Here is a 15,333-nt window from a genome sequence, read left to right on the forward strand (position 1 = left end):
GAGAAAACTTTTCTACAGCTTCCAATTACACTGAGCAAGAACTACTTCATGAAATGCAAAGTCAGATAAGTGAGAAGTTTGGGAACTCAACAACAAAGGCCAGGTTTGTAATATTCAATCACCAGAACAAGTAGAATGTTACAACTGCAAAGAAACTCTAGCATTTGAAATAATAAACAAAACTAAGAAATGTATTATTCATTTAAATGTAAAAAATAAATCTAAAAGGATCTATAAAAAGCTGTGAACAGAGTGACACAATATTACAACTAAACCACAGCAACACTGAAATAATTGGGCAAAGAGCTGTTTGCTTTTCTGCTGCAAATCGCTCTCTCTCCCCTCATCTTTACCGTCTGAGATGCCAGACAATAATGTCACCAACTTCTTATAGTACGTCCTTTTCACCACCAAGAAGTGAAAGTACAACATTACTATACAAAATGTTAAGCAGATCTACATAAAATCAAGTCTTGGAAAGGAAAACTTCACCCTTCCATCCCAGTCCCTTCTACTGTCCTTAGCTGCTGGAAGCATTTCACTTCACTGCAAGATTAAATCAGGTCTGGATGAGGACAGGCATACCTTACTCCTGATGGCCAGCCTCACTACACCAATTTCAAGCTCTTGAAGCATGAAACCTCCAAGACAACAAACACACTGTGATGGTGCTGCCTTACTCAAGAAAGCATTGCCTACCTAAGACAAGGGACAAAGCTTGAGAGAGTGACAACAAGTTGAGGAGCTCCTTTCACCTATCCAAAAAATACCTCCTGAGATTCCAGTGGAGAATTCAGAGAAGGATAAGCATTTCAAAACACCACCACATTGTGTCAAAACACATAGATAAAATTACTAAAGTCTACCGAATTTGCTTTCTATTTAGTCAAATATTGGTCTATGCAGATGAAAGCATTAAACATGACATTACTCCATTAAAGGCTTAAAGAACTGCTATGTTTTGACCTTTGTCACACACTCTATGCTACAGCAAGTTTGCTGACAAATATCCATACTCCACACCCTTTCCTCCCGGAGGTCCTGCAGTTGGTACTGCTGCCCGTGGCGGGGCCAGGTCCGGACTCACAGAAGAACCAGCCGGCCAGAAGCAGCTCAGCTTGCAGCAGTCTGGCTGTGGGGACTGGCCTTGGTTGTCACTGATGAACAAGCCTTTTGTCTATTCAAAGCAGCATCAAAGCTAAAAACAGTGGAAAAAACACCAAAGTAAGGTCATTTTCCAGTTTGTGTCTAATGCTAGCACTGAAAATTCTGCATGACAAATATAACTCTACCAGTGGGAAAGAAAAAAAAGATAACATAACATGGAAATAGCAGTCCTGGGGTGACGTACATGGAGGTCCTTCTTATTGCAAAGAAGCAGTTGAAATAAAATTTGTGCTGAAACCTATGAAAAAAATTTCTTCTGCTTTGAGACAACCTTGACAACAACACCGTTGCAGACAGAAGAGTTTACTGTTTTGGGGTGAATTTCAATTTCATTTACTCATAAATTAACTGAATTCTAATTACTTTTTCTGGTATTGAAATAAATGCATACACACGCTCATTTGGGAAAAACATTCCTCGCTCTCCAGGCCCCTCACCACATGCTGTACCCAGTTCCTCCGGTGAGGCAGTGCAGGACATGGGGCCAGCATGCCGTGCTTCCTCCACCGGCCGCAGCCCCCTCAGGCTCACCTTGCATTACGTTTATGTTCCAGCTGTCTCCAAAAGGGATCCACTGCTGGCTAAAGCTGAGCCAACGGGCAACACTGGCTGCACCTCTGAGACAGCATATTGAAGAAGGAAAAACCTGAGAAATAATGTTTTGTCTTACATCACCCAGATGCACAACATGCTGTGACACCTGTCAGCAGGACACAAGAAACCAAAAAAGAAAATACCCACGCAAATTTTTGCCTTCCTCAGGTCCCTTTCATTCTACTTCTAGAAGATCAGCACTGACACTTGCTGCATGCACATGGTAAACAAATAGCTCATACAGACAAGCTGCTTTTAAAACTTACCAAAAGCACATCAGTGAAGTGTGATTCAAAATAAATGAGCTGTGTTTGAGGATATCAGTATTTCCCCTGGCACTTCGTGAGTTTGCAGCTGCAGAAATTCCTCTTAAAAAAATCAAAAGGGGTTTCTAGACATAAATTTGATATATATATTTATGCATACACATTTCACCCCAGTTACCAGACCAGAACACTTACGCAGTAAAGCCCCTAGCCACACTTTAACGTGTTGCTGATTTAGCTGTATCAACCAAGAATCCCTCTCCTCTCTTGCCAGCAAAAATTTACTGTAGAAACCTTTTTAGTGGCTGCGAATTTTCTTCTGCCTGCACAAACTGTTCCTTTCATAGCACCTGGTTTAAACAGCACCAGCAGAAAAATCTCTCATTGCTGTAGGGGCACCTCAGGAGGAAGTGGTGAGACAGGGTAAAGAAAGCTTGCATGTGGGAGGGGTGAAGGAAAAGGAGAGCATTGCATCAGCACAGCTTACATCCACAGAAAAAGGGAGGAAGTGGTAACTGCCATCACACCAGGCTTGTGCCAGTAGAAAACTAAACTGCAAAGTCAAAATCCTACGGCAAGAAGTAACAGCAACAGAAGTCTGCACACAGGTCAGAATCACCTACTTTATTTTGACATGGTGTCCATTTGGATTTGGATTTCATTTTGGTTTCTATTTGGATTTTTGTCATACTTCATGTATAATGTGTAATCTTCCCAAATTAAGATAGCCCGAAAACATACTTGCAAGCTATATCCATTATGTCTAGTGGATACTAATCCTATTCCACACTTCCTCCAGCAGATGATTAAGTGTCAGTTCCGTTAACTGTTTCACTGCTAAGATAAATATTAACATTTCTTTGCTAAAACCTATCTCACAACTCTAAGTCACCTGTAAAAGCCTCTTATGAGCAAATCCATCCACATATTTCTCCATGCAGCAGTAAAGAATGCCTCATCTTCACTCTTCATAATGAGCAATGCAGCCTTATTCTGACTACATGAAAAGTACACAAAATTGAGTAGACAGCTACTGGTTAAGAAACAACAAAAAAGCTTTAGATGGGTTAAGCAGAGTCATAAAGACAGCCCTGTATGTGTTTCTATTCAAATATAAATCTGTGTTCCCCTCCCTCCTTTTTTTTTTTTAAAAAAAACCACGATCTGCTGCAGGTTATGCAGCCTGCCACATCACATCAATGCAGAAGCCAGTACGGCCTGGCTGCAAAATTCAGGTCAGCCTGTCTGTGGAGTACATGAGGTCTTGCACATAGCCATACGTTTTCTAGTAATGCTTCAGTAATCCCTCTTCATCCTGCTATGTGGCTATTTCAACAGTCACTACTAGCTTTCCTCTAACTCCCTGACAAAGGACTCTCTGCAGGAGGGATGTTTGCAGGCAAATGAGCCACTACCTCTTCTTCCTGTGAAGCAGGAAGCCAGTTGTTGAATCAAATAAATGCTGATTTTTTTTTTCCCCAGGGCAAAATAGTAAAGGCTATACTAGAAATGCATGCTAGAAAAAGACATCCCTTTTCCTAACTACAAAAGGAAAGATAAAATCAGATTGAGCTGGAAATTACCCCCAAATCATTAATATTTTTCATAATAGATCATCTAAACAAAAACCCACTTTTTTCCACCTGGGTCAATAAATAAAAGCATCAAAATGTGACTGGAATAAATTCAGACAACCTAAGGGACAGATGCTGATATTTCTGAAGACAAAGCATCATTCCAGGTGAAAAATATGTCTCCAAAGAGACTTCCCTCCAGAAGTAAATTGTGGGCTGCTGTCATCCCAAGCACTGTATGAACAAACATAGTGGTAAATTCTTAAGGATTTTTTAAGATGCACAGAAAATATGCACAAGTCTTTTCAGAACATGGTCCTCAGAGCACGAGTTCCACATCAACTGAAAAGTACAGTTATGTAAGGAAAAAAAAAACAAACCTAATACAATAAAGCAAAACCTTGAACTTCTCTGGCTGTCTTCATCTAAAATGAGCCTAACAACCAAAGATGTGCATACAAGAATAAATATCAGTTTCCAGGAACAGTTACAGGAATCTCAGCAAATAACACGGTTAGCAAGCTGACGGTTGGTTTTGTCCTACAATTCACCAGTCTGCTACCTTTCTGTACTATGTAACATGCTTCTTGAAAAGCTGGCATTTAAGACTCCAAATAAGAACAAAGAAAAATATCTGTCCTTTAAGACATCAAATTGCTATTCAACACTCAAACACTAATTAAGAGTATTCTTAGCCAATTTTTTCCAATCCACGTGGAGCCTAGGTACTTGCAAGCACTGAGCTGTATCAGAACTCAACGTCTAAATCAAATACCCCCAAAAACACAAGAGCTGCATGCATTTACGTTCACCTCAGGTCTAGTACAGAATAGTAGCTTACACCACGTACCCACGCTGGGCACACAAGGGATGGAGATATCATTCCCAGACCACAGGCGCATCATGCATGCACACAACACTTCTTAAGAAACAGTTCTATTTTTATTTTTCTAAATCAACAGTCATTCACAATTCCACGTTACTCAGCACCAGAGGACTTGTCCTGCTCCTGGCTCAGTACCTGATCAGGCTGTGCTTCTCCTCCTTCCTCCTCTGGCTGCAGCTGAGCTGAGCTCTGGCTCCAGGAGGCTCCGGTGATGAGAACACCAAGCCAGGTGCTGGTGGTCACTGTCTCATTTTGGTAAGTGCCTCGGACGCTTCCTGTGTAAAAACAAACTGCTGTGAATCAAACCAGCCAAGTGAAGTATTGGCACTTGTGGGGGTGTCAGAGAAGCGCCGCTCTGCGACACGGAAGCAGAGTTAGTCATCCTCTTACCACCAGCGCCTGGTCTCTGGGGGAAGGCTGAGCACACCCTTATTTTAATAATTTCAGAAACACTCTAAACGAGTTGTCTTAAAGAGCCAAGATCCCTCGAACTAGCAACTTGCCATTTCCCCCATATTTTATTAAACACGAGCTCCCCCACCACACTCAACCGAGCGCACCGCTATTTCCACACTGCCACCCCCCCAATGCTGTAGGAGCCAGTCCAGACCAGCTACACGCTGATCCCACCCAGACTGCTGCCTTACAGCCGCGTGCTGGACAAGCAACCCGCAGGCTGCCTGGAAACCTCACGCCCGTATCCCTGGGACAATAACATGGAGAAGAAACGGGGCTCTCCCCCAGCTGCAGTCCTGCACGCCTCCCCTCGCCTCCAGCCACCCAGGCAGTGCTCAGCCTGCAGACGGAAAGCAGCGGCTCAGCAAAGCCAAGAGCCACGTGCCGACAGGTTGCTCATGAGTATTTATTTTAGTTTGCTGCTTGTGAATATGCCTCGTTACAAATCAAGTATTTCACAGTAATTGCCTCCAATCAACAAACAGGGCGAGCCGCTGGGCGCACCGATGCCACTGCAGAGCCCAAACCCTGTCATGGCCGCGGCTCTCCCGCTGCCCCCAGCGGGACCTGCCACCACGCGCCTGCCACCTCCACAGCGGGGAGACTGGGGCCAGCAGATGGGGAAGGCGCTGCTGAACATGCAAACAAGAAGTGCATCTTAAAGTAAAGGGGTTTTCCTTTTTCCTCCTTAAGAAGGGTCAGGGGATTGCAAAGCAGTGGTCAAGAGGTCTCTTAGGAGTGCTCAATCACTTCACAGGCCGCAGCACTGAAATCTGAGGCTTCAGAGCCTGCTTGCAGTCTTTAAATGCATGGGGAGGAAAAAAAGCCCTGACTGGGTACTTTACAAAGGTCTGCTGTGAGCAGGTTTCAGGAGAGACCTTTGGAGCGTACTTGATCCCTGACAGAAAATGCTCCGATAGCCGCAGGGCCATTCACCTTGGCTGTTTCCATAACCTCCCCTTGCGAGGTCAGAGAACCACACAAGGGCTGGGGCAGGGTTTGCCGTGCCTCAGCCTCTCCCTTGCAGCCATCCCAAAGTCAACAGCCAGCATTTGAGAACAGAAGGCAAAGGCAGCTAACGCTGCCAAAGCAAGAGGAATGATTTTTTTTTTTTTTTTTTTTGGAAAATGCATCAGCCTTTAAGGAGAGGTGTCCAGAGAGGCCAAACACCACCACCACACTGGTGAGGCGTGGAAGGAAAGGACATATTGTCTTCAAAGGCACTATCTCAGTCTGAAAGCCTGCTGAGGTCCACCACCACTCTCCCCTTGCCAGGGCAGACCAAGCACAGGAACTAGAACATACCTGGAGGAGAGGCTGAGGGAAACAAATGACAAATAAAGCACTCAAGAATCCAATTTTGGTTAAAAAATAATAATATTAAAGTAGAGATTCTTGTATAAACCATATCAGTGTGTAAGGAAATGCCTGTGCTGAGACAAGGCCAGCAAAGGAATTTTCCCTGCAGTCCTTGCACAGAAATTCCTCTGGATTCTGTTCCAAGCCCCGTTTGAAGAATTCTTCCAAGTGGCTTCCCCCTCTCATTTTTGAGGTGACAGCTTCAATTTACCAAAACAAAGCAACGTCCTATTTACAGGAACATCTGCTCCAATACAAGATTATACACCCACTCTTCTACAGCACGAGCACGTGGGATAGCTGGTGTGAAGGAGGTTAAACAGGGAGCACTCGTACCATTTCTATAACCTCGTCTCTCCTCCAGCTCTTGTTCCCCCTAGTCTTTTGCTGTGCTTTCAGGCTGCTCAGCACAGGGAAAGCCTTACACCCTACATACACTGGGGTGATGGCATCAGGCCAGGCACTTGGCACATCTGGCAAAACACATGCAACCTCCAAACGCCACATCCTGTATGCCGTAGCCTACGTGTGGCTGCCTTCGTCGGTGCAGTCACTCAATCAAACATTTTTTCCACTACTAAAAATACTATTTCTGCTGCAATTAGCATGGAAACAATCATTGCTAACAGAATGAAATAAAGAAATCAGATGACATTTGCAAAGCAAATTATTGTGAGTTCTGTAAAAAGAGGAGAATGCAGAGAAATCCCAGTATTTTGCAGAAGAAGCAGAGATCTTCGGGAGAGGGGGGAGAACTCAGTTAATAAATTAACTATAAATGAAGCAGTTTCACTCATAAAGAGGCTTAGTTTCAGCACAACCAAGTAATTCTCAGTTCCACACACATACATTTCCAAGAGCGCAACCAGCCGCCGACATTTGACAATCGCTTTGGTTAAAATGCCATCTTCCTCCCTTGCTGCTGCATGAGAAAGACAAACAACAACCCACCACAGAAGAAAAATGTCATGCTACCAAGAGAGAAGAAAACCCCCAAGCCAGCACGGAAACCTACTACAGAAGTATTGTCAAAAGCAGCATGCGACCTAACCAGATAAATACCAGATTTTGCTGCTATCTCCGAGCAAGGTTTCACAATCGGCTCCAGCTGACTGGAGGCCACCCGGGAGCTTCAAAGGCCCCAGCCCTGTCCCCAGCTGCGTGGGAGAAGTGGGCAGGAGGGCAGAGTGGGTCTGCTCCAGCCAGGCCTGGAACCGCCTTGCCTCTGGAAAACGCCTTAGGCACTGCTCCCGCTTCATGGAGCCCCGGGGTCCCGACAGGGCTCCCTACAGGCAGGGCGTCCTGGTGCTGCCGGCAACCCGCTCTTTGACCCACAGGCAGCAAGAGCAGAAGCTGCTATTATATTCTTTACCAGACAGCAAGCCAAATTCAGGATCTCACGAGCTCAGGTAGTGAGCAGGTAAACCATCAGAGGCTGAAGAAGCCCCCGATGGAGGGGTGACAGTGGCAGCTACTACCCGCAGAGGAGGGAGCGGAGAAGCAGCACTACGGCCTCGCCCACGTGGACAGCTCTGCAGGTGCAAGGCCAGGCTCTTCCCAGTCCAGCCTGGAAGCCTTGAGGAGCCAGTTAAATTTGCTGTAACAGATGTCTAGAACTACACATTGGTCTGTATCACTTCAGAAGGTGCTTCTAAACTGGTTTTCACCCAGGAGAAGCTGGCCATGGGGACAAGGATTGTGCATGCCCTGCATCTGGAGAGAGACCACCCTCATCACTCCAGCCGATGCACACACTTCCTGGGCACAGAACAGCACATGTCATCTAGTACATTCAGATCTTATTTTATATTTACTCATACTTTTCTCAACAACCCTGTTACCTCCTTGCCTTTGCCATGCTGTAACTATTTTTTTTTTTTTTGTATTTTTGCATGCCTCTTTAGTGGTTCTATTTCATGGCTTCACTGTATGCATTACCATTTTTGTTCTTCTGCAAGATTTGCTCAGCAATTTCTTTAAACTGACTGATGCTAATAAGGACCCTCATAACTTTACCTTTCAATCTAGGTACATCTTAAATCAAATTACACTAAAAACAAACAAATATCAATTCTAACAATGAATTTTAACCGCTGGAAATAGAGTCTTGTCCAAATCGCTTCATTTCTCGTGTGTTTTTTTTTCATCAGTACATTTCTTCCTCATTCTCAGTTTACTCTCGTTTCCAAGAGCTGCTCTTCTTCCATTATTCGTATTAGACACCCTCCTGCCTGCTTCCCCACTGGGGCACTCGCCCTGAGCACGCTTGGCTCTGCAGCACAAGGAGCCCTGTGTCTCCACATTCCTCTGCTTCCTTGTTCCAAGGGCCGATGGTTTGTTGTCAGAGGGATAGGAAAGGTGGGAAGCAAAACTATCAACTGCCTTCCCTTTCCCTCTACTAACAATGCCAATGAGGTAAAACAGTGAAGAAATTTAGTACGGATTATAAAACAGCAAACATTACTTAAAAAAAAGAGTCATATGCATAAAAAAACTTCATGTCCCTTTTGTCAGTTCTTCTCGGCTGAGGCAGTTTAGGCTTTATTTCTTAATTTAATTAGACAGAAAGCAAGCACATGAAAGTTTTTGGATGACAGCCACTGAGAGAAACTCTGTATGTAGATTTGTGAGTCTGTATTTTTAAACGCCAGTCAGATTAAGTGTGAAGTCTGGTTCCTCTGTGCACCTTTGATGAGGGCAATTGCTAATACATGTGGAAAGGGTCGGTAACCGTATCGGAGCTGGGGAACAGAGCAGGACAACACGCTACCTTTCACACTTCTTATTCAAGTTTTCATGCAATGACCGCCAGATTCTCGTTCCCATCCTCCCTTTCCATGATCTGTACACAAAGCACCATGTACAGATATGCAGGATGGACTTTTTGAAATTGTTCACTGACATTTGCATTGGTTTAGTGCACGAATTTCTACTGAACAATCAGAACGACACAATCCTGAGAACGTGTTCCTCTGTGAAGACTGCAAAGGCGACAAAATGTCTATTACATAATACTTCTGTATAAAATATTAATATTCACAGAGGGAGCTTTTGAACTGAAAGGTTATTTTCTATGATTAGCAAGTCACTGTTGTATAAGCCTGTTTTTTTTTTTTTTTTTTTAAAAAAATCACTGTATTCGAGACAGACAACCCATACTTTCTGTTAACAAAAGACAAAATCAACTTTGTAGGTACACATATCAAGGTACACAAAAGATCTCCTTGGTGTTACCAGCCTGTCTTAACCTTAAGTACTGCAAGGTTACAGAACCACCTCTGTCCCTAGCACACAGCTCCCGCAGCCCGCACCACGGTTATTCCGGTGTTCTTCATACGAGATCTCACACCAACTGGAAGAGTAAAAGTTCCCTTTCTTTCCTATCCTGTGATGGCTGAGGAACAGACAGATTATTCAGTCACCATATTTATATACATACCACATGCATTTGTTTTCTCCTTACAGCTATAATCGGAAGATGGGAAAAATCACTGCAGCAAGAATGAAGTTTGTCAAATGAAGCCCACCCAGAAAAAAAAAAACACGCTGCTTTTAGCAGGCATGTTGGTATCTGTGGCATCAGCCAGGCTTGAAAAACACCAAAGGTGTGGCAGTCCCGTCTTCTGCAGAACCCAAGGGCAATCAAGAACATCTTTTATAGAGAAACTTATCTCAGTGCTAACTTGTTAAGAATGAAGTCCAAGGGGAAAAAAAAAAAAAGGCATCTTGGCTGGGGCTTTGCAGCCATTTGGTTGCATGGGGGTGGGTAGGAGCCTGCCCTGCTGCTTCGTTGGAAAGGCTATGAAGAGCTTCCACATCTGTGCTTTTTCCTTTCTGTGTCTATCTCCACTGAATAGAATAGGGGAGGGGTCCAGCAGATGCTCAGGGACACAGTCTGCTGCAGGTCTCCTCATACTTGCCAGCTCAATGGGAGTTGTAGGTAAGACACGTAACACAGCATTCAGGCAGCCCCCAACCTTAACCTCAACACGGGAAAATCAGGAGACACAACCCAGGCAGAAAAATCCTGAGCAAGTGAGGAGAGAGGGATTTATATTAAGACTGTTTAGAACCCTGGTCTGGGAAGTGTGCAGCTTTTTCAAATTTAAATACTAGGCAATCAGTTTGAAGAGATATGACAATAACAGAAAGAAGTAACACTTCATTAGCTGTTATACCTACCCCCTGCATCTGGGAAATCTTCCACTGCAGCTTCCTGGCCTTCAAGCGAGACCTCTGTAAGGCAGAACAGCCAAGATGCACAACTTTTAACAGAGAGACCACATAGGGAAAGTGTTCGTTCTTAACACTATGAAGGAGCAAGATAGGTCACAAGAACTGGACCATTTCCTCTGCTGATCACACAACACAAAATGCAAGACCATGGGGAATAAAGGTGACTGCTATCCTCACTCACTGCTAGATGCCATACGCTCTCAGCCTGGTTATTTTTTCTGCTTCTTCATCAGAGCTACATTCACCAAAAAAAGAGGTCTCAAAAGAGAAAAACATCTGAGCAACAGATAACTTTTCTCCTTCCCTAAGGTCACTGTAACGTGATTGTTTCTGAAATCCTGAGCATCATGACTATTCCAGCCTTAGAGCAAACCACTTCTGAGGAAAGTGGCTCGAGTAGAAAGAAGGAAAACTGTAGGTAGCAACAGTTCTGAGACTACATGAACAACAGGTTTTCACAGCCTAGATTGTACACGAAAAGGAGGAAGAAAAGGGGAGGTACTTCTTTTAGAGAAGTGCCAAAAAACAGGTCCTTGGTGCAGCCGTGCCCTCTTCCCATACCACTGCTTTCCTCCAAGTGTGAGCAAAAGAAGCGTTCTGCTGGCTGAGTCCAAGCAAACAAGCTTCCTTCTTGAAAGGATGTTTCCCTCACCACTTGGGGAGCTGCTACACGAGGGCATTTGAGTTGTCTTCCTTATCTGCTTCCTGGAGGGGGCCAGCAACCCACTGTTCCAAGACTGGAAGAGCACAGTTGAAAAGAATACAAAAATAACTGAAAAGAACCTTGATTCTTTTAATTAAAGAAAGTTGTGTCGACAGAAAGATAGAAGCAGTGTCAGTTAAAATTAATGATGTGGAAATTAGTATTACTGATGGTATTAGAAAGCGCCAACTTGACTCGTGACGCACTTTGCTTTTTAACATGCCAAACCCCAAGATGATTCTCAACAAGTCAAACGCTAGAAATGCTGGCTTTGTTCTTTCCTAAATTTGTTTGGAATATCTGAGGGGAAAAATTATTTGGCAAGCAATCAGTACCTATTCTTTGTTATATGGTTAAAAGAAAATTGCACTCAATTTGCTTAGACCAAAAGATTGTGAGCCAAACCCGTCCCCAACGCAGGCAAGTCAAACTTGGAAAAAACGTGGCTCAAAGTGTTCTCGAGGTATGAGGTGTGGAACTGCTTTAAAACAATACCTACCGTTGGCTTTTTTTGGAAGCTGCTAGAAAACTGTATTTCACAAACATCCTCCTCTGTATTTCAGCCCTTTTCTGGCAAATACTTACAGGTACAGGCCCACAGCAGCTCAACATCACAGCCAAGAATAAATACTTGCAAAATCAAGCACCACTGCTGTGGCCCCAGAGAGCCTTTTGCATGCATGCATGCTCATGAGACCATACACGTGCAGATAATTAGTCATATGCACAAGTCTTTGCATGGTGAAGTCCACAGACTTTTCACTGCTTGTTAGAAAAAAAAACGTTTAAGATGTCAGTTATGCAAAAGCAGACAACTCTTTATCTAAATGCAAAGCTTCTGGGGAAAACTATTTCCATTTTTCTTAATATATCAATAGCATTATTATTATTTTTTTGCTAGGTTATAATCTCTCCACAGCCAAGAGACAAAAAAAAAAAAAAAAAAAGGAGAACTAGTGCAGTCTAGTTCTGATGCTGACAAAAAAAAAAGGAGAAATTTAAACAGCAGGAGCTTAACATGCTTTATTCTTTTTACATTATATAGTAACATTTGAACATCAGGTAAATACCGCTAGTTATGTTTTATGAATATTTAGGAATCCACAGTATTTTTATGAATTCACTGGAAGATACAGATTGTTCTTTTGAACAGAAGAGAAAAACCTTTCAAGTTCACTGCTTGGCAAAAGCAGCGCTAACTATGTGGAACTCCTTTCTGTCTGCCTCTAGTTGAGAAAATAGCTTACTGGCTTCCCCCGTGACACCATTTGTGACTCAAGCTACTTTTCAGCAAAACAGCCATCACCAGCCCCACTGATAAAAAGGTTTAAGCCTCAGGACACTAATTAACCCTTCGTGATCAGCCAGTTTCCACACATTAGTCAGTTTCCCCACCAAGCCCTCTGCTATCAGAGGTGCAGGAAGAAGCCGAGGCACCGACTCAGCACTCTGCCTCCGGAGGTCCCAGAGAAGCCGTCAGCGAGTAACAGGAGGAACTGGCAGCATGCAGGGCAAAAAGCCTCAGCCAGCAACACAGGACCCGATTCAAAATCCATTGACAGCCACTGGCTTCGAACAGGACCTCGACACACTGCACGAAGGAACGAGAAGAGCTGGGGAAGCAAGAACTGGCTTTGAGGCAGGAAGGCTCAGCGCAGTCACTTCTCATAGAGCTGCAGCAAGCCACAGCACACGTGGTCGCAAGTGCTTCTGACCACAGGAACGCGTGTACCATTTTCTCCTGTGGCATTTATTTTCCACCCATCCTGTCACTAGCAGGACCTATTGCAACGTATCTCCAACAGCATTTGCTTTTTCCTCACCCTCTGGGTGTGCTGTCAGAAAAGATGCCCACGCACAGGACGTACAGCCGTGGTATCTCCACGGCACTCCCTGCCTGCTGGTACAGGAGAGAGGGAGGCTTTTCTGAGGTGACAGAAGGCAGGGCTGAGAAAGAGCTGGAAGTCGGGAACTGCCTTTCACACATTCAGGTGCATTAGTGCAACGCACGCTTGTTAATCTTCACAGCAAGCACTTAAGTGCTGTCACCCTCCTTGCAGGGCTATCGCACCGGTTTGCTCCCATTACTAATTACCTCCCGTGACAGCAGCTCACAGACTTCCTCAGCTGCTGGTGCTGCTGCTCCAGAATGCCTTCCCCAGGTCTGAACACGCCGCACGGGTTGCCTGCCATCCCCCCGGAGGTGCCAGGACCGGTGCGGGTATCTACTGAGCACATCTGCATCTCACAGCGCTAATTGCTGCTTGCTGCAGCTCCCTTCTCCGCCTTACCTCATCCAGACTTTGTAAACTTTGGATCTTTACCACAGTAACCTCGCTTGCAAATAAACGAGGAATGTTTAAATTGATACCGCTATTGTGTGCGAGAACCCGGCGGCAGCAGACATGACAGACAAGTGGTTTTCACACTAAGCAAGATACAGGCAAGGCACCAACTGAGTTTACTAGAAAGGCAGCGCTTCCTCAGAAGCATGGGAGAAAATGGTGTACGGCACAGAAAATATAACCAGAGGAGCATATTCCTGGGTCAAGACCTCATAAATCAGTTTCAACTAACAACACGAGGTTTACAGGGGATTTATAAATCACAAAGACCGAACACGATCCTGGCCTCGGAGCAAGGCTGGCTGAATTAATTTAAGATGGCAATCAAGGGCAAATAACATAACACCAACCATCTACACCACCAGTCCTTGCTCCAAAGCCGAGGAGACGTGAAGAGAGGTGTTTTTCTTTGCTTTCTCCGGGGGAAGAGGAGGAGGGAGGCAGAAAGGGACTTACCTACCCGCCTGGGATGAGGGTGCTTTGCGGCAGCCCCGCTCTGCGGGACCGAAATGCCATCGCCGCTCCTGCCCACCGCCCGCATCCTAACGCCCCCTCCCCATGCGGGGGGCACAGCCATCCCCCACCTTCGGTCTGCGAGGCAAGGAAGCCGGTCCTTCCCCACCACCGCGGGCAGACACGTTGAAGAAAATAAATAAATAAACACTGCTTTTTTTTTTTTTTTTTTTTTTTTTTTTAAAGCCGACACCGCCGCCGAGCAGCCGGCACGACGGGGCTGGGGGGGGGCTCCCCGCGGCGGCTCGGGCCCGGCAGCGCCCGGCGTTCAGCACCACCATTACAGGAAGTCCCGCCGAGCCCCGCCGCCCCGCACGCCGGGCTGCTCACCGCCGCCGCCCTCCATTTTCCAGCCCCAGCAACCTGCCGCGCGGCCCCTGCGCGCCGGGGGCCGGCCCCCGCCAGGCGAAACCGGGAGACGGGGGGCGAGCGCCGGGGGGCGGCTGCGCCCCCGGGACTCGGCAGCGCCTGGGGTGGGCTGCCCGCAGGACCGAGGGAAGGAGGGGAGCCGGGCAGCGCAGCGACAGGGGCGGCGAGGGGCTGCCCGTGCCGGCTCTCCCACCCCCGGGGCAGGGGCACGCCGAGGGGCCACACGCACCTTCCTTCTCCGCGGTCGCTCACTCCCGCGGCGCTGCCATGCGGCGAGGGGGGCGGCCGGGCCGAGCCGGGCCGGGCCGGGCCGGGCGGAGCTCGGCTCCTAGCGGCGCCCTGCAGCGCGCTCTCCGCATGCGGCGCGCACCCGCATGGCTCGGCGGCACGGACGGCACCGGCAGCCGGCGGGGGCCGGTCCCGCGTCCCGGAGCACCGCCCGCCGCCCGGCAGCGGCCAATGGCCCCCGCGGCGCCGCGCATGTGAGGGCCGGCCCCGCCCGCGCCGCCCGGCCCCTGCCCTCAGGTGCCGGCGGGGAGCCGGGCCCGGCCGAGCGGGCGCTGAGGTGTTCCCTGTCCCCCCGTGGCGGCCGCAAGCCCGCGCTTTCATAGCTGAGGCGCTCTGTGAAAGTAAAATTAAATAAAATTAAACGGGTGCTTCTCTGGGATCCGACCGGCCGGGTGGCGGGGGTGCGCCACGCACGGCGCCGCCACACACGGAAACCAGCGCCTGAGGGGGAGCTGGCACCAAACCAGGCTCGCCCCAAAACCTCCTTACCCTCCTTCCTACCCTCCTTGCACTGCAGGGGCACCCCTCTTCCGAACTCTTCGCTGGGTGCTGACAACTGACCAGAACTGCCTGTAGA

At 46.9% G+C, this 15,333-nt stretch overlaps 1 protein-coding gene across 4 annotated transcripts in view; it reads right to left on the bottom strand.

Moving 5' to 3' along the window:
* LRRC8D (leucine rich repeat containing 8 VRAC subunit D) overlaps positions 1 to 14,863 on the bottom strand; it is a 51,633-nt gene extending 36,770 nt beyond the window's left edge. For 2 of the 4 annotated variants that reach the window (XM_082765884.1, XM_082765882.1), the window contains exons 1-2: positions 14,698 to 14,863; positions 4,623 to 4,762 (exon numbers count right to left, since the gene is read on the bottom strand). The gene's annotated coding sequence lies outside the window, so the exon portion shown is untranslated. Of the gene's footprint in view, positions 1 to 4,622; positions 4,763 to 10,484; positions 10,539 to 14,697 lie in introns of all 4 variants that reach the window. The other 2 variants (XM_082765883.1, XM_082765885.1) reach the window with 2 other exon arrangements.
* Between the last annotated feature and the right edge of the window lie 470 nt (positions 14,864 to 15,333).

This window comes from Aythya marila (assembly GCF_965140915.1).
Source record: "Aythya marila genome assembly, chromosome: 8".
NCBI classification, from domain to species: Eukaryota; Metazoa; Chordata; class Aves; order Anseriformes; family Anatidae; genus Aythya; species Aythya marila.